This window comes from Papio anubis, chromosome 16 (assembly GCF_008728515.1).
Source record: "Papio anubis isolate 15944 chromosome 16, Panubis1.0, whole genome shotgun sequence".
Lineage (NCBI taxonomy): Eukaryota > Metazoa > Chordata > Mammalia > Primates > Cercopithecidae > Papio > Papio anubis.
Genome location: NC_044991.1, coordinates 15547402 through 15567291, shown reverse-complemented (window position 1 = coordinate 15567291; position 19890 = coordinate 15547402). Strand labels below are relative to the sequence as shown.

The 19890-nt window shown below is 43.1% G+C and overlaps 1 long non-coding RNA gene across 1 annotated transcript in view; it reads right to left on the bottom strand.

The window, feature by feature from the left end:
* LOC108580731 overlaps nt 1–19890 on the bottom strand; it is a 93979-nt gene that overhangs the window by 56173 nt on the left and 17916 nt on the right. The window contains exons 3-5 of the long non-coding RNA XR_001892250.3: nt 3213–3328; nt 3018–3139; nt 1929–2075 (exon numbers count right to left, since the gene is read on the bottom strand). This is a non-coding gene — a long non-coding RNA (uncharacterized LOC108580731). The remainder of the gene's footprint in view (nt 1–1928; nt 2076–3017; nt 3140–3212; nt 3329–19890) is intronic.

The window sequence follows — 19890 nt, the reverse complement described above, 5'->3', positions numbered from 1 at the left end:
TGTAGATAATTGATAAATATCAATAAATAAAGCCTTTGTACCCAGTCTAAGTTTCTGTCATCAGTAGAGTTTTGCTCATTTGCATGGAAAAATATAAAGTTAATAGAGCAATTAAAAAGCAATCTATACATTTATTATCGTCTCATTTTTAAGAATGTATACTTACATGTAACATACAAACCAAAAAAAAATCTGAGATTAAATACACCAGAGTGTTAGTTAGGACACATTTCTGCATGGTAAGATGATATGTGACATTTTTTTCCTTTTATCATCTGGAGTTCAAGAAAAATGAAAATAATTTTTCAGTGGCATCCTATGAATGTAGTACAGATACATAATAATTACTGGCTCAGCAAACTTAAAAAGTAAACCTTAAGTATCTTCTAGTCTTAACTGGAATCATAAAAATATTTTTATTTATACTTTATAAAAATAATTTTTATTAAAAATATTTTAATATAAATATTGGTCAAATATATTTAAATAATTAAAATATTCCAGTTATTTAAAACAAATATAAAATATGTTATATTTTATATATCTTTATATAAATATTTTTAAATACTAACAGTGAGTTATAAATAAGAAATAAAATTTTCAGATATAAAAGGCCTTCAGGCCAGGGACGGTGGCTCACATCTGTAATCCCAGCACTATGGGAGGCCAAGGCGGGCGGATCACTTGAGGTCAGGAAATTTGAGAGCAGCTTGGCCAATATGGCAAAACCCCGTCTCTACTAAAAATACAAAAACTACCCGGGCATGGTGGCACACACCTGTAATTCCAGCTACTTGGGAAGCTGAGGCAGGAGAATCACTTGAACCTGGGAGGCAGAGGTTGCAGTGAGCCAAGATCATGCCACTGCACACCAGCCTGAGCAACACAGCAAGACTCCATATCAAAAAAAAAAAAACAAAAAAAGCCTTCAGATGAAAGTTGAGATCCTACAGGAACAATTAAGCTCAGATGATATTTCCTTTTAAATTATATAATATAAGCCTTCCACCCTCTCTGAATAGAACACTGTAAATATATATATAATATAATATTACATATTTTATATATATTAGCCATTTATTCCACAAACACAGAGCACATTTGTGTCCAACATTATGGTAGATTTTAAAGATACGGAAATAACGAAGTCAGAGACCCTGACCCCAAAGACTTTGCAATGGGGGTTAGGGGAAGTACACTAGTAATTACGGTAGAATACAAATGGCACAAAAGAAACACGCTGATGGCGAGACTAACTCCCCAGCCAGTGATGGGAAAGTTTCTTGGTGGGAAGTGGGGAAAGTTATTTGAATGGGTCTTCAAAGATGCATAGAGGTTAGTCAGATAGATAAAGAGAAGACAGGAAATTTCAGGTAGAAGGAGTTGCGTGTGTGTGGTAGGTAGAATGTCCCCTGCCAACCCATCAAAAACATGTCTTAATCCCCAGAACCTGTGAATATGCCACTTTAAGGTAGTGAGCTTCTCTGATGTGATTAAGGTTAAGGCAATTAGCCTGGATTACCCAAGTGGGCCCAATCTAATCACGTGGGTCCTTAAAATCAGAGACTCCCCCGGCTGTGGTCAGCGGGAGATGTGGCTACATGAGAATGCCAGAGAGCTGAGATATTGCTGGCGTTGTAGACAGACGGAGGGCTGAGGCACATGGCAGCCCCCTGGAGCTGGTGATGATAAGGAAACAGATTCTTCCCTAGAGCCTCCAAGAAGGAAAACAGCCCCACCAATGCTTTGATTTTCAGCTCAGTGAGACATGCTCCAGACTTCTAACTTATAGAAAAGTAAGACCATTTGTGTTGTTTCAAGCCACTAATCTTGTGGTGATTTGTTACAGCAGCAACGTACACTAATGCATCTGCAAAGGCATGAAGACGCAGACTGAAATCACATTCCTTGGCCCTCTTGGCCCTTACCTCTGGCTTTTTCTGCAGACCACGTTCAGCAGCACCTCCTCCAGGAAGCCTTCCAAAACTTGCCCGGACTAAGCAAACTCTTCTCCCCCATGTGCCCCCACTGTGCCTCCGCACACTTCTCCTACTGAATGGCTCACCTATGGAACACTGAGGACAATGGGGGTCTGCATCAGAGGCTGGTCACATGCTAACAAACTCACCTCTTCTTCAGCTCACAGCCCATTGGTGTCTCAGTGGGACCCTGTGCCTCGTTCTCACTGATGGAATCTGAGCAGAAGTGAGGGATTACTTCCAGGTCAGGGCAGTCAAGGGCAAAACGGGCTCCTCCAGGCTCTTCTTCTTCCCCCTCCTCCTCAGATGCTATGTATGAGCTCCAGATGGAAGGAACCAAAGCCCTGAGTCAGCACTGGGAAGCGACCTGCCTAATAGGAGCCTCCACAGAGGTCCGCACATAAACAAGAAATTGGCGTTTATTGTCTTAATTCTTTGCATCTGGGCAAATTTATAGCAAGAGAAAGCTAAGCAACTGGCCAGGCGCGGTGGCTCACATCTGTAATCCTCGCACTTTGGGAGGCTGAAGTGGGTGGATCACCTGAGGTCAGGAGTTCAAGACCAGTCTGGTTAACACGGTGAAACCCCATCTCTACTAAAAATACAAAAAATTAGCCAGGCATGGTGGTGGTGGGTGCCTGTAATTCCAGCTACTCAGGAGGCTGAGGCAGGAGAATTGCTTGAACCTGGGAGGCAGATGGTTGCAGTGAGCCGAGAGCGTGCCACTGCACTCCAGCCTGGGCAACAAGAGCGAAACTCCATCTCAAAACAAAGACCCTCACCTCGCCCAAGACGTCTGTTGTTCCCGAGCTGATGCTCTCTGATCCCCAATGCCTGTGGGCTCCCTGCTTCTTTGTAGGTGCCTTGCTCTGCCTGCCACTGACCAGAACGTGAGATTTTTGCCCCCTCTTCAGTTTATACACACTTACATAAAATGCTGCTCAGAGAAACACATTGTGAAGATTGGCAGGGGATCAGAGGGGTTCCCACTGCAGCAAGGCCCCCTCCCACGGGAAATCCCCTGGCCCTTGTTCTCACCTGGTTCCAGCTTGCTTCCCTGTTTCTGGTTCCTCTCTCTCCATCCTCCATTCTATCTCAACTCCTATTCAGCAGGAAAATCAGTATCTCATCCAGGTGGCTACGCCTCTGAAATCCTGCACCTGCAAGATATCAAAGCCACCTGAAGCAGACATTAAGCAGACCAGACTCCTGAACCTACTAAATGACACTTACCTGTGGGATGTGGTGCACACCTGGCGTCTTTCTCAGAGACTGGCCAGGTGAAGCCACGTGCTTCTCAGCTGACCGCCCATTCTATTTCCCGGGGAGCTTTCAAACAGCAGCTGTCCCTGAAATTGATTTAATTGGTGAGAGGCAGGGCCCATCTCATAAGATGACTATAATGTGAAGCCCAGCACGAGAGCCCCGGCAGAACCTCCACTTTGGGATGTGGGAGCTCAACACTGTGATCTCAGTACTGAAGCTTGAGCCCTACCAAGGCACTTTCCCAAATGAAGACCCTCCCTCCCTTAGGGGAGCCCCCATGCTGGCTGCTAAGACTTCTTTGTTTACCTTATTACATCTGATTCTGTGCCATTCTCCCTCCCTGGGCTGCGCGCTGTCTGCTCCTGGCTGGGGGCTGGGTCTTATCCTTCTGGATGAAGCAGGTGCTCAGCCAATGTTTGGAGAGGGATGGAGTGGGCGGGAGTGGGGCAGTGGGAAAGGGATGGAACGGCAGGACAGGAAACCCAGCCCAGAGGGTGGAACCAAGGCATCACCAGCCTGCTTTCAGAGAGACACTTCCTATTGCAGAAAGGGTCTGGGTCATAACCCAGTTAGACTAGCATTCTGCACCGCAGCTGAGATGGAAATTATGATCCCCTGGCTTTACTGCCAGCCTGCTTCTCCTAGAGCACCGTTAAATGCAGTTCTACTAACATTTTAGGTCAAATAATTCTTCATCAGCCTAGGAGGGATGTCCTGTACATTGTAGGATGTTTGCAGCATTCCTGGCCGCTACACACTAGGTAACCCAACTGAAACAACTAAAAACTACTTCAGACACTGCCAAATGCCCCATTGGCAGCAGAATCACCCCAACTGAGAACCACTGTTCTGGAGGTTTAGGGCTTCTCAACTACAGCCCCTGCCCCAGCCGCATCCAGGCTCCCATGAGCCGCTCCCAGCAGTTTCGAGAATAGAATGAGCTTTATCTGGTAATGTACTTAGCACAGCACTGGGTAACTACTGTGAAGGACTTAATACATGTCAGTTACTAGTAGTACAAACTCTGAGAGACAGACTAGTCGCATGCATGGGGAAGGAAACCGAGCTTCAGAGTCACAGGTGACATGCCCAGGGTCACACAGCTGGCATCCAAGTTTAGACCTGTTTGACTTCAAAACTTTTGTCCTATTCATCGGAGACACCGTCTCTCTTCATCAGGCAATGGAAAGAGGGCATCTGCTCCCACACCTGTGAGCTGAATCCATCATGCCATCCTCAGCAAGGTCTGCAGCCAGGATGGCCCAGCCAAGGGCTGAAATCTGTAAATCCATCAAGGCCCCAGCCCTGAGGTCAGAGTGGGAGTGACAAGGAAGGACTCCCATGACCTGGAGGAGAACCAGGTCTCTTGCCATCTCTGGACCTCTCTGTCTCTGCATTTCCACACATGGGGTGTGTACCTCCCCTTCAATGGTGAACCCCAAAGGGCAAGGACTGTGTCTGTTGGTTTCTCAGAGCCAGGTAGAAATGCAGTCTGAGAAAGATGAAAGAAGCTTATCATTAAGACACAAAATCAGAGTAACTCTAGTAGCGGAAACGAAAATGAAAACGCAGGGCTTTGTTCTGGCAACTGCCAGGTCAAGCTGGGTGCCTCGCCTGTAATCCCAGCATCTCTTTAGTGGGAGGCCGGCACGGGCTGGATCACAGGTCAGGAGGATCGAGACCATCCTGGCTGGCTAACACGTGTGAAACCCCTGCCTCACTAAAAATAAAAAAATAGCCGGGAAGCAGGTGGCGCGGCACCTGTAGTCCCAGCTACTTTGGGAGGCTGGAGGCAGAATGGCGGGACCCGGGAGGCAGAGCTTGCAGTGAGCTGGGAGATCCGCCACTGCAGCACTCCAGCCTGGCAGTGAGCTTGTGACTCCGGCCTCAAAAAAAAAAAAACTCATGCTACATCAATCCCTCTAAACTGAGGGAAAGATTGGCCCAGAAGCCCCGGGCAGGCCTGAACCTTCAGGTCAGAGCCAGCAGCCAGGGAGCCAGAGTGGAGGCCAGGAAGCAGGGCACGTCACGGCCCCCAAAAAGTCTTGTTACTGCCCAAGACCAGGCTCCCAGGTCTCTGATGTCTCCAGAATTCAGGCAGAGTCAGTGGCTGTAGCCACCGCCTGGACTCCCCCCTGTAATGCCCCTGAGTATTGTGGTGAAAGGTGACTTCTTTTTCCTTCCTTTTAAGCCCAGGAGGCTAATAATAAAATACTCTCTGTTTCCGAGTCTATAGGAGAAAATGCCTTCTAAATCCATTAAGTTGCTAATGCGTGCATTTGCAGACCAGAAAGTAAGGTGCAGGATTGATGGATGTACTTGTCATATTTATGGTTTGTAGCCATGTGATTAATGGGCTTTGTGGTTTATAATGCAATGCTCATTTCACTCTCCTCTTTAAGCTCTGGGTGATTTATAGAACATTTATAGGGCATTGCTGTTGCATTTCAATGGAATGACAGTGATAACATTGTATCACCCTGGATTATCAATTAGTCTCCTTTGAGAAAAGGATGTCCCGAACTTAGTATGGGATCAGGGTGAGGAGAGGGGATGCTTCTCGGGAACATTACGCATGGTCACCTGGAGTTCACGGCCTTTCTCCCTGAGAGCTGCCTCCTCGTTCCTCTCTAGGATGAGTGGGCTGCACGTGTTCAAAGACAGGACAGGAGCTGGGAGCCTTCTACTCCCAAAGCCTCCTCTCATCCCTCACCATGCTGTACAGCAGCTATCCATGGGTCTCTCTACCCACCCTGAGCCAGATTCCGCATGCAGCCTCCAGAGAAATCCCCTTCTCACATCACACCCTTTCCTGACCCTCCACAACCCTCACTGCTTTCTTGATGTGTGACCTTGGCCACACTGGATGGCCCCTCTGAATCTCAGTCTCTTCATCTGTAAAATGGAAAATGGGAAACGTTTTTGGAAAAAGTAAAATGAGAAAAAAAAATTGCAGAGTGGTCGAGAGCACCAAATTGTTTAGCACAGTACCTGAGATGCACACCTGATGCTACAGCCACACAACACACAAACACACACACACGGAAAAACACACACACACACAAACACACACGCACACAAACACAAACACACTAACACACACACACAGAAACACAGACACACACACACATGCAAACAAACATATGCAAACACATATACATGCAAACACACACACAAACACACACAGCTTGCTGTTCATCCATCCAGCTGCTGTTACCTCAGGCCAGAATTCCTTCCACTTCTTCATCCAGTGAAATCATATTCCTCCTTCAAGGCCCAACCAGAACGCCCCCTCCTCTCTGAAACCTGCCTGATTCTCCAATATGACATTTTTCCTCTGCCCTTTCTCTGCACTCATCCCATTGAATTTTCCCCTGTTTCTCTTTGTTCTACAAGCCTTGTTTCCTCTGTGAGTCTGTGATGTCCTTGAGGGTGAGACTGAGCCCAAGACACCTCTGTCACCCCAGTGCAGGGCCTGGTATCTAGTAGGTGATTAATACAAGGACTCAGAAGGGGCAAAGGCAAGCTGAGCAGGAACCTAGGGCATAGGCAGGAGCCCAGGTATATTCTGGTGAGCTCCTGAGAACCAGAACACACACAGCACAGCCAATGAGGAAACCCAAACATGGGTGTGACCTATCCACACACAGCCACCTGTCCCTTCCACTTTATTTTCATCCTCTCTTTATCCCCATCCTCTGTTCTGATTCTGCCCTCAGTCACTAATCCAACAGCTATGAATAGATTCCCACAATATGCCAGATGCTAAATATGCACAGTGAACCAGAGACAGCCCCTGCCCTCATGGGCTTACAATCTAGTGGGGACTGTAGTAAACAAAGAAGCACACAAATGAGTAATTACAAATTTGAGAAGAGCTAAGAAAGCCAAAGAGGGAAGTGAGAACTGAAACAGCAGGGAAGACCTACTGCAGAGAGGATATTAGGGAGGCCTCTCCAAGTGTCTTAGTCTGTTTGCTGTTGCTGTAACAGAATACCTGAAACTGGGTGATTTACTTGAAAAGAGGTTTATTTAGCTCATGATTCTGGAGGCTGGGAAGTCCAAGGAGCATAGCACTGGCATCTGCTTAGCTCCTGCTGAGGGTCTCGTGCTGCATCACAACATTGCAGAGAAGTTGAAGGGAAAGCCAGAGTGTCAAAGGGCAAACACAAGAGGCAGCCATTCTCAAAGGTAACTATTCCAGACCCTTGAGAATAAACCCAGTCTTAAGAGAACTGCATTAATTCATTCATGAGAGCAGAGCCCACATGACCCAAAGGCCTCTTAAAGTCCCCACCACCTCTCAGTACTGTAACATTGGCAATTAAATTTGAACATGAGTTTTGGTCTGGACAAACCACATCCAAACCACAGCATCCAGGAACTAGCATTCTAGCTGAATGGTGAAAGGAAGCAAGGGTTATTCATAGTCAGGATACCAGCCAGTCTATGTGGCTTTGTGTGAATCAGGAAAAAAAAGGCGCCCTTCTCCAGGCAGACACAGCCGTGAGCAAGCACTCATCATGGGAAGAACGCAGGCTGATTTCAGTCACCACTTGCCCCCCGTGGTAGGAGTGCCCTTGTACAGTGTACAACCTACACAACTGAACACAGTGTATGAGTGTCCCATCTCTCCATTTCTGGATTTGATGACCCCATTGAATTTCCTGATTTTAACCTTTTGGGTTTCTGAAGGTCTAAGTTCACATTTGCCATTTGTCCCCTCCCATTCCTGGCTGCCCTGGATTACACCCCACCACACAGATCCAGCTGTTGACTCTAGAAAGCAGATCTTGATTTAAACATCTGACTGGTGTTTCTAGGAACTCCTATCAGCCAGCAAATAAGAGGATATAGACACCAAAGCAGAAAATTAATCATCAGGTTATAAGTTAGCACACAGAGAAAGCAAAGAGCACTGACTAGAAGCCCCCTAAGGGCAGGGATCACAGTAGATCTCCAGCAGCCACACAGTGCGTGGCACAAAGAAGGCACACCGTTGCATGAGTAGAAATAGACATCTGTCAGATAGATAGCTGTGTAAATACATCTGTAGTTCAAATTTTTCCAGGCAGAGAATATAAACTGGAAAGGAGTCAATGTGAAGAAGTCCAGGGGTAGGGCAGCCTTTGGAAACTGGAGAAGAGGAAGAGCCAGACAAGGAGAGTGAGTGGAAATGAGTAATGGGAAGAAAACCAGGAAAATATGGTTTCCTGAAGCCAAAAGAAGGGAGTGCTTCTAGAATGACAGAAAGCTGCCGAGAGGTCAGTTAAGACAATAACACAAATATCCACCAGATGTGACCGTCTGGGAGTAATGTTTGTGGGAGAGTAGAAAAATGCCTGATTAGGGTGGATTCAAGAGCAAATGGGAGACACGGAATTGGTGACAGTGAGCATAGTAAACCCTTTCAAAGAGTTTAGCTGTAAAAGGGAGTAAAGAAAAGTGGGAGCAATGGGAAGGGACGTGGGGTCAAGGAAGAGTTTGGTTGAAGTTGGAAGATATTACAGCCTGTTTGCATTGTGTGTTCATGAGAAGGATCCAGAGCTTAGAAGGAAACCTGATGAAGCAGGAGAGAGAGAAGAGAGTGGCTACAGCGATGTCCTTGAGAAGCACAGGTGGAGAAGGTGGCCTTGGATAAGAGCAGGGATAGCCCATCCAATCTGTTACCAGGAAGGAAACAATAAATGGACAGAGACACCAGCCTCACACACGTAAGATGCTCAGTATATGTGAAAATTACACTATTCCACCCACCTGACCCCAGGTGGCTCAGCTGCTTGCCACCTGTCTCCTTGGCCCAGACCCACAGACCTGTGGCTGCCTGGCCTGATTCCTCTGTGCCTCCCAGGCCCGCTTTTTCTCACTGCCCCCTCCTGGCTCTTTCTCATCAGAGTTCAAATGTATCTGTCTCTCTCTCTCTTCCTCTCCTCTTCTGCTCTCTCCCTACGTGTCTTTCATTCTTGTTCTCTCTTTAACTTACCTCTCTTCTGCCTCATCAACCTTCCTCCTTTGACTATTTCTCTTTCTTCACCATCATGCTTGTGCTCCCAAAATAATCAAGATGGGACAGTATATTCCTTAATATTTACTAATGAGCCTCTATTCCATGGCATAACTGTAAGTATCAACAATTGAACTAAAATCATTAGATAATAATACATATAGAAAATAACACTATATACATTTATATATACAGTCACACATTGCTTAATGACTGGGATATGTTCTGAGAAATGTATCACTAGGCGATTTCCTTGTGCAAACATCATAGACTGCACTTACACAAACCTAGATGTTATAGCCTACTATACACCTAGGCTATATGGTATGGCCTATTGCTCCTAGCTACAAACCTGTACAGCATGTTACTGTACTTTACTAGTCCAATCTCGCATTGGTATAAAGAAATAACTGAGACTACCTAATTTACAAAGAAAAGAGGTTGAATTGGCTCATGGTCTGCAAGCCGTACGGGAAGCATGGCAGCCTCTGCTTCTGGGGAGGCCTCAGGGAACATACAGTCATGGCGGAAGGCAAAGCGGGAACAGACATGTCTCACATGGTGGGAGCAGGAGAAAGGGTTGGGGGAGGTGACACCCACTTTTAACCAGATCTCACAAGAACTCAATTACAAGAACAGCAACAAGAGATGATGCTAAACCATTCATAAAGGATCCACCCCCACAATCCAATAACCTCCCACCAGGCCCCACCCCCAACACTAGGGATTACAATTGAATATGAGATTTGGGTGGGGACATAGATCCAAACTGTATTATGTACTGAATACTGGAGGCAACTGTAACATAATGGTGTTTGTGTATCTAAATATATCTAAACATAGAAAAGGTATAGTAAAAATACAATATTATAATCTTATGGGACCACTGTCATATATGCAGTCTGTCATCAACCAAAATGTCATTATGGGGTTCAGGACTGCATATAAAATCTGTATCATAACCCCACAAGGCAAAATAACATTATTAATCATTATAATAATAACCTACATATTTACTGTGTTTCAGAAACTTTTCAAGGCCCTGTCACAAGTAATAATATGTTTAATCCTCTCAATAACCCTAAATCCAGGTACTATTATTACCCCTATTTCACAAAACAAAAATATCAAGGCACAAGTAATTTGCCCAAAGTCACACCATTATGTATTTTGAAGAGACAGAATTCAAATTCAAGTAGTCTAGATTCAAAGCCTGTGCCATTGAAACTCAAACTGAGTGACTTGTGTAAAGTCACACAGCCAAAAATGTGTAGGAACAGGATGCAAGCTCAGGAATGTCTGATCCCAAATCCCAATTTTTCCCTCCCATCAGAACATACTGTCCCCACTTCTAACTTGGAATGCAAGAGATGCACATTTTACACATTATTTTCTAATTCCTTGTCAAACTTTCAATGTTTCTTTTATAAATTATGCTTGATGAATTATTTTCTCCCTGTGGATCCCAGATTGCCACTACAATTAAAAATTCCCCACTCTTTAACCTACTTGAATTACCTCTCTTCAAAGGACCCATACAACGAAGTACACTTCCTACTAAAGTTACCATGAACAGGCACTAATCTTTTTTTTCCCCCTCTGAAGATTTATAAGTCCCAGTGGTTCACATGAATTAAATCACTTAACCAACATATTTTGAGTGTTCACGATGTGTCAGAAGATGAAGTGTTTCCCAGCCCTCAAAAAGCTCATAGTCGGCCGGGCGCGGTGGCTCACGCCTGTAATCCCAGCACTTTGGGAGGCCGAGGCAGGTGGATCACGAGGTCAGGAGATTGAGACCATTCTGGCTGACATGGTGAAACCCTGTCTCTACTAAAACTATAAAAAATTAGCCGGGTGTGGTGGCGGGCGCCTGTAGTCCCAGCTACTCGGGAGGCTGAGGCAGGAGAATGGTGTGAACCCAGGAGGTGGAGCTTGCAGTGAGCAGAGATCGCGCCACTGCACTCCAGCCGGGGCGACAGAGCGAGACTCCGTCTCAAAAAAACAAAACAAAACAAAAACAAACAAACAAAAAAAGAAAGCTCATAGTCTGGTGGGACAGAGAAGTCAAGTCCATTAACTCAAAGTCAAGGTAAGAAAGTGATATGAGCCCTAAAAGTGGAACAGATAAATATTACAATGGGAGCTAGGGGAGCTAAAAGGGTCTTGGAAGACTTTCTAAGGGAGGAAGCAAGATAGCTGGGAAATCTATAAAAATACACTGACTGGATTTGGAAGGTAAGAGTCTTGCAGCGTCTCAACACCACCACTGGAAGCCCTGCAGATACAAGGACATAGAAGGTTGTAAAGATCGGACATACTTTACATCATGCTCTGAGAGTTGGATTTTTATAACTGTTACCCCCTCTATGACCATTTGACCCACATCACTTTATATAAGCTAATTCATCTCTTTTTTTCTGAAAAGAAAAGCAAAAAAATACTCTACATTTTGTTGTTGTTCTTCTTTGTGTGTTTGGGGTTTTTTTTTAAGCTTCCTGGTTGTCTCAATACCAGAAAAACAAAACTAGTCTTCTTCAAACACCATTTTTATCAAGCCTCTTCTAGGCTTAAAACTCTCGTGCCTCCTCACCCCACATGCCTGCAGGATCTTGTCCAAACACATCAGCTTGGCATTGAGGTCTTCCATGATCCAGTTCCAAATGACTGCTCTGGCCTTATCTCCTGCTATTTCTGCACATGCATTTCCTCTAGGTATACTGTGGAAGTAACCTACTCGCTGAAAAAGAATACAGACTGTGCTGAAGTTTGATTAAGAAGGAGAGTTTAAAAGTGTTACTGGATCTAAAACCAGAAATACCATTTGACCCAGTAATTCCATTACTGGGTATATACCCAAAGGATTATATATCATTCTACTACACATGCACATGTATGTTTATTGTGGCACTATTCACAATAGCAAAGACTTGGAACCAACCCAAATCCTCATCAATGATAGACTGGATAAATAAAATGTGGCACATATATACCACAGAATACTATGCAGCCATAAAAAAAGGACGAGTTCATGTCTCTTGCAGAGACATGGATGAAGCTGGAAACCATCATCCTCAGCAAACTAACACAGGAACAGAAAACCAAACACTGCATGTTCTCACTCATAAGTGGGAGTTGAACAATGAGAACACATGGACGCAGGAAGGGGAACATCACACAATGGGGCCTGTCAGGGGGTGGAGGGGTAGGGGAGGGATAGCCTTAGGACAAATACCTAATGTAGATGACGGGTTCATGGGTGCAGCAAACCACCATGGCACATGTATAACTATGTAACAAACTTGTACGTTCTGCACGTGTATCCCAGAGCTTAAAGTATAATTTTAAAAAAGTGTTCCTGGTAGTAAGGGGCAACACTAAAGACCTAGAATATTCCCCAATGAGCTTCCCCTTCCCCATTGAATTTTCCCAACTGGCTCCTCCCTAAATCACAAGTAGTGGGCTAAAAACATCAACCAAGCACTGAAATAGAACATGAATGAGGCATCCGAAGACACAAACCAGTGCAACTTTTTTTGGCCCAATAGGTCAAAAATGTCAACCATGTGTTTCCACCATTATGAAACATCTAATAAATCACAGAAACAATAAAATATAATACAATAGATAAAGAGACTTATGAGACTTCCTTAAAAAATTGGACAGACAAGGAGGACTAGAAAGTACAAGGTAAAGGGCATGATATCCTAATAATAATAATACATAAAAACCCTAGAAGAAAACCTAGGCAATACCATTCAGGACATAGGCATGGATGGGCAAAGGCTTCATGTCTAAAACACCAAAAGCAATGGCAACAAAAGCCAAAATTGACAAATGGGATCTAGTTAAACTAAAGCGTTTCTGCAAAGCAAAAGAAACTACCATCAGAGTGAACAGGCAACCTACAGAATGGGAGAACATTTTTGCAATCTACCCATCTGACAATGGGCTAATATCCAGAATCTACAAAGAACTTAAACAAATTTACCAGAAAAATGAAAAACATCAAAAAGTGGGCAAAGGATATGAACAGACACTTCTCAAAAGAAGACATTTATGCAGCCAACAGACACATGAAAAAATGCTCATCATCACTGGTCATCAGAGAAATGCAAATCAAAACCACAATAAGATACCGTCTCATGCCAGTTAGAATGCCAATCATTAGAAAGTCAGGAAACAACAGATGCTGGAGAGGATGTGGAGAAATAGGAACACTTTTACACTGTTGGTGGGAGCGTAAATTAGTTCAACCATTGTGGAAGACAGTGTGGCCATTCCTCAAGGATCTAGGACTAGAAATACCATTGGACCCAGCCATCCCATGACTGGGTATATACCCAAAGGATTATAAATCATTCTACTGTAAAGACACATGCACACATGTGTTTACTGCGGCACTATTCACAATAGCAAAGACTTGGAACCATCCCAAATGCCCATCAATGCCAGATCGGATAAAGAAAATGTGGCACATATACACCATGGAATACTATGCAGCCACAAAAAAGGATGAGTTCATGTCCTTTGCAGGGACATAGATGAAGCTGGAAACCATCATTCTCAGCAAACTATCACAAGAACAGAAAACCAAACTCTGCATGTTCTCACTCATAAGTGGGAGCTGAACAACGAGAACACATGGACACAAGGAGGGGAACATCACATACCGGGGCCTGTTGGGGGGTAGGGTGCTAGGGGAGGGATAGCATTAGGAAAAATACCTAATGTAGATGACAGGTTGATGGGTGCAGAAGACCACCATGACACATGTATACCTAGGTAACAAAACTGCACGCTCTGCACATGTATCCCAAAACTTAGTATAATAAGATTTTTTAAATAATAATAATATCAGCAATAATAGTCATCATTACAGATGAAATCACAACCCAAAAACTCAGGGATATAATAAACAAAACTTTTATTTTGCCATCACTTTATTTACTTATTTATTTTTATTTTATTTATTTATTTATTTATTGAGATAGAGTCTCACTCTGTTGCCCACGCTGGAGTGTGGTGGCGCAATCTTGGCTCACTGCAACCTCCACCTCTCAGGTTCAAGTGATTCTCCTGCCTCAGCCTCCCGAGTAGCTGGGATTACAGGTGTGTGCCACCACACCCAGCTAATTTTTGTATTTTTAGTAGAAATGGGGTTTCACCATACTGGCCAGGCTGATCTCAAACTCCTGACCCTGTGGTCTGCCCGCCTCAGCCTCCCAAAGTGCAGGATTACAGGTATGGGCCACCACACCCAGGCTTATTTTATTTTTTTGAGATAGAGTCCCGCTCTGTCACCCAGGCTTGAGTGCAGTGGCGCAATCGTGGCTCACTGCAACCTCCGCCTTCCAGGCTCAGACGATTCTCCCACCTCAGCCTCCTGAGTAGCTGGGATTACAGGCACATGCAGCCACACCCAGCTAATTGGTTTTGTATTTTTAGTAGAGACAGTGTTTCATCATGTTTGCCAGGCTGGTCTTGAACTCCTGACCTCAGGTGATCCACCTTCCTTGGCCTCCTAAAGTGCCGGGATTACAGGCATGAGCCACTGCGCCCGGCCCACCATCACTGAATTTAACTACTTTCTTAAACTTCATTTTGCTTGGTGGCAAAAGCTGAACATCACTCAGTTTCTGATCTACTTTCCTGCTAAGGATTATCTAAATTCTCAAAAATTTAGTAATGTCAAAGTACAGAGTACAGAGAGCAGAATCTGATCCTCAGTCATTACCTTCCGGCCACTTGACATCTTCAAAGAGTCTGTACTACTGTGTGTCTTTGTCCCAACAGCAAAGCCTCCAAGCTTTCTCACAGCTAACTTCCATTCAGGTCCTTCATCAAGCTCTCTGAGGATGACTAAGGCTTTTCTTGACATCAGGGCTACAATTGGGTTCCCAAAAAAACAGTCATTGCTCCGCTTTCCAGGAATTTTATGAGTCTCACCTAATAATCTCTGTCTGGACACCTGAAATCAATTCTATTCAATTCTTCCGACCAAAACAGGGCAGAGAGAATCATGGATCTTGCCATGTTCCAAAGTCTTATGCAGGAAAAGGGGCACATGTTTCCTCTACTATGAGGCAAAAAAACTAATTGGGAAATTCTATCGCCACCATTATTTCCCTTTTATTCTTTCCTAGAAAGAAAGTAGAGGTAGAGGTCTTTCTAGGGACTAGACATTCAAACCCCAGTCTTCACTGACTATTCTCTCTTTCTTAATTCCAGAAGATTTGTATCTCTGCCATAGTGGGAAAAGTTTTAAATCATAATGCATTTTTTTTCAATATATTGAGAAGAGTGGAAACTTTATGTGATGATTGGTGAGTTGATCAAAGTTTAATTTTTTTTAATTTTGTTTTAAACTTTATCTCCATATGAAATTCAAAAGTTTATTACAGGCCCACAGATCCAAGAAGAACAGTGAATTCTAATCAGAATAAATATAAACAAATCCTCAGTGGAGCACATTATGGTCAAACTGCTGAAAGGACAAAGACAATATGTTTAAAATTTGATAGAGTATAAAAATATGAGTATCTTAAAAAGAGACAAATATCACATCATATGTAGACAATTCATAAGAATGACAGCTAATGTCACAGTGGAAACCAAGGTGGCCAGAAAACAGTAGAACTGCATTTTTGTAGTGCTGGAAGAAAAAAAAAAAACTGTCAACCAAGTCAATCAAGATTTCTATATCTAATGAAAATACCCTTCAGAAGCAAAAGTGAAATGAAAACATTTTTAGACAAGAAAAAAGCTAAGAGAATTTGTCTCCAGCAGACTTGCACTATAAGAAATGCTAAAACAAGTTCTTCAGGCTGAAAGGCAGATGAAATCAGACGTGGAAAGGAATAGAGACATAAGAATAATAAACATCAAGGTAAATATTTATATGTTAACTATATTTGTTTTATATATTATATATTTTAAATTATTTTAAAAGACTGTTTAAGGCACAAATAATAACTACTGTGGGATTTAGAATATACAGAGAGGAAAAATATGTAAAAACAAGAGCACAAAAGGCAAGAAGTGGATAAAAAGAATTGCTTTAAGGTTCTTACATTGTTTGTCGAACAGTATAATATCCTTTGAAGGTACAGTGATGAGTTAAAGATACATATTGTAATCTCTAGAACAATCCCCTCCAACAAAACACAATTATAGCTAAAAAGTTAATAAAGGAAATTAAATTGAGTAACAAAAATTACTCATTTCATCCAATAAAACTCAGAAGAAACAGAGAAAGAAAGAATGGATAACTCACCAGGCAGGTCCTCCAGGCCTTGGCCTCCAGCCGCCCCCCACCAGAGCTATCAAACCAGTAGCAACTCAACAACTTCCTGGACAGAGCCTCCAGGGACACGTGAAAGCCTCTCCGCCACTGCCTCTGCGGTGGAACTGCCCTTGCCACCCTTGGACTAATGAAGGAGCAAACACCCTAAGTTTTTTATCCACACCTCCAACCAGCTGCAATCGACTGAAGGAGAGGAGGCCAGTCTATTTTCTGTGAGTCCCTCACATCCCCACCTGCTCATCACCACACAGGGAACTCCTGGCTTGGGTCCACAGCACAGACCCTCCATCCTGGGTTGACTGCACTGAGTGATTACTGACCTGAATCTCTCTGAGGAGGAGCCCCCAGGAGACAAGCAAATGATCCTTGGCCATAACCACTAATAAGATCCCTTCCTCTGCTGCCTCCAAGTTGGGGAAGAAACATAAACACTGAGATCACCCCAGAGCTGCAGCAGGCAGCCCAGGAGTGCCAAGTCACGACCTACAGCCAGCACTCAAGGGAGAGAGAAACCCATACCTTCAGAGCAGTGAGAGGGAAAATGGCTGCAACTGTGAGGAAACACAGGGGAGCCACACAATTGAGCAAGAGTTTACCAACTGACCAATAAGCCTAAGTGTCACCTGCTGAACCACACCCCAAAGCTTCCGCACCAAAAATACCTCACTAACAGATCCCCTCTGAAACCAGAGGAAAGAAGACAGCTTCAAATGAAGACCCTGCACAAAACCTCAGCCCAGTGAAAACATCCAGAAAAGAAGTCTATTGACTGTACTCAATCTACACTGCAGTTAAAGGAATACCCACACACAGAGGTATAAATGAACCAATGCAAGAACTCCAGTAATTCAAATGACCACAGTGTTGTATGTCCTCTGAATGGCTGCACCAATTCTCCAACAAGAGTTTTTTTTTTTTTTTTCTTTGCGACGGAGTCTTGCTCTTTCGCCGAGGCTGGAGTGCTGTGGTATGATCTTGGCTCACTGCAAGCTCCACCTCCTGGGTTCACGCCATTCGGGAGGCCTTAGCCTCCCGAGTAGCTGGGACTACAGGTGCCCACCACCACGCCCAGCTAATTTTTTGTATTTTTAGTAGAGATGGGGTTTCATCGTGTTAGCCAGGATGGTCTTGATCTCCTGACCTCATGATCCGCCTGCCTCGGCCTCCCAAAGTGCTGGGATTACAGGCTTGAGCCACCGCACCTGGCCCCAACAAGACTTCTTAACCAGACTGAACTGACTAGAATTACAGATGAATTCAGAAAATGGATAGGAACAAAGATCATCAAGATTCAGGATGGCAAAACCCAATCCAAGCAAGATAAGAATCACAATAAAGTGAAACAGGAGCTGAAGGACGAAATAGTCAGTATAAAAAAGGACCTAACAGGTCCTTTTTTGAATAACATAATATGTATAAATAACATAATATAAAAATTTCACAATGCAATCAGAAGTATTAACAGCAGAATAAACCAAACTGAGGAAAGAATCTCAGAACTTGAAGACTGGTTCTCTGAAATAAGACAGTCAGACAAAAATAAAGAAAACGGAATAAAAAGAAATGAACAAAACCTCTGAGAAGTATGGGATTGTGTAAAGAGGCCAAATCTATAAATCATAAACAACACTGAAAGGGTGGAGGAGAAAGCAAACAACTTGGAAAACATATTTCAGGATATCTTCCATGAAAACTTTCCCAACCTTGCTAGAGGGGCAACAGTCAAATTCAGGAAATATAGAGAGCTACTGCAAGATTCTACACAAGAAAATCATGTCCAAGACACATAATTGTCAGATTTTTCAAGGCCAAAAAGAAAGAATGTTAAAGGCAGCTAGAGAGAAAGGGGGCAGGTCACCTGCAAAGGGAATGCCATCAGGCTAACAGCAGACCTCTCAGTTGAAACCTTACAAGCCAGAAGAGATTGAGGGCCTATATTCAACATTCTTAAAGAAAAAAAAAGTCTTCAACCAAGAATTTCATATTTAGCCAAAATAAGCTTCCTAAGTGAAGGATAGATAAGATCTTTTTCAGATAAGCAAATGTTGAGAGAATTCATTAATACAAGACCTGCCTTACAGGAGATCTTGAAAGGAGCACTAAATACAGAGGAAAGACTGCTACCAACTAACACAACACTCTTAAACACACAGACTAGTGTCACTTTAAAGCAACCACACAAACAAGCCAACATAATAATGACAGCTAACAGCACGATGACAGGATCAAATCCACAAATATCAATATTAACCTTGAATATAAACAAGCTAAATGCCTTGCTTAAAAGGCACAGAGTGTGAAGCTGTATAAAACAGCAAGACCCAATGGTATGCTGTCTTCAAAAGACCCATCTCACATGTAATGACAAATGAGCTCAAAATACAGCTCAAAATGAGCTCAAAATAAAGGGATGGAGGAAAATCTACCAAACAAATGGAAAACAGAAAAAAGCAGGGGTTGCAATCCTAATTTCAGACAAAACAGATTTTAACCAACAAAGATCAAAAAAGACCAAGGAGGGCATTACATAATGCCAAAGGGTTCAATTCAACAAGGAGATCCAACTATTCTAAATATGTATGCATCCAACACAGGACCACCCAGATTCATAAGGCAAGTTCTTAGAGATCTACAAAGAGACATAGATTCTCACACAATAATAGTGAGAGACTTCAGCACTCCACTGACAGTATTAGACAGATCATCAATCAAGGCAGAAAATTAACAAATATATTAAGGACCTAACAACAATGTATACATTCTTCTCATCACCACATGCCACATACTCTAAAATTTACCAAATAATTAGACATAAAACAATCTTTACCAACTGTAAAAGAACAAAAATCATACCAAACAAACTCTTGGAGCATAGCACAATAAAAATAGAGGTCAAAACTAAGAAAATCGCTCAAAACCATGCAATTACATGGAAATTAAACAGCATAGTCCTGAATGACTTTTGGGTAAATAATGAAATTAAGGCAAAATCAAAACGTTCTTTGAAAATAATGAGAACAAAGATACAACATGCTAGAATCTCTGGGACACAGCTAAGGCAATGTTAAGAGGGAAATTCACAGCACTAAATGCCCACATCAAAAGCTTAGAAAGATCTCAAAACAACAACCTAAATTCACAACCAAAAGAATTAGAGAAGCAATAATAAATCAACCCCAAAGCTTGCAGAAGACAAGAAATAACAATTCAGAAATGAATGAATGGGGAGAATGATGAAGAAGCTATACTTAAAGAATAAAAACAAAATGATTAAGATTATACCGGCACTGATAAAAGACATGAAACTAAAGATTCAAAGAAACCAAGAAAGCCTT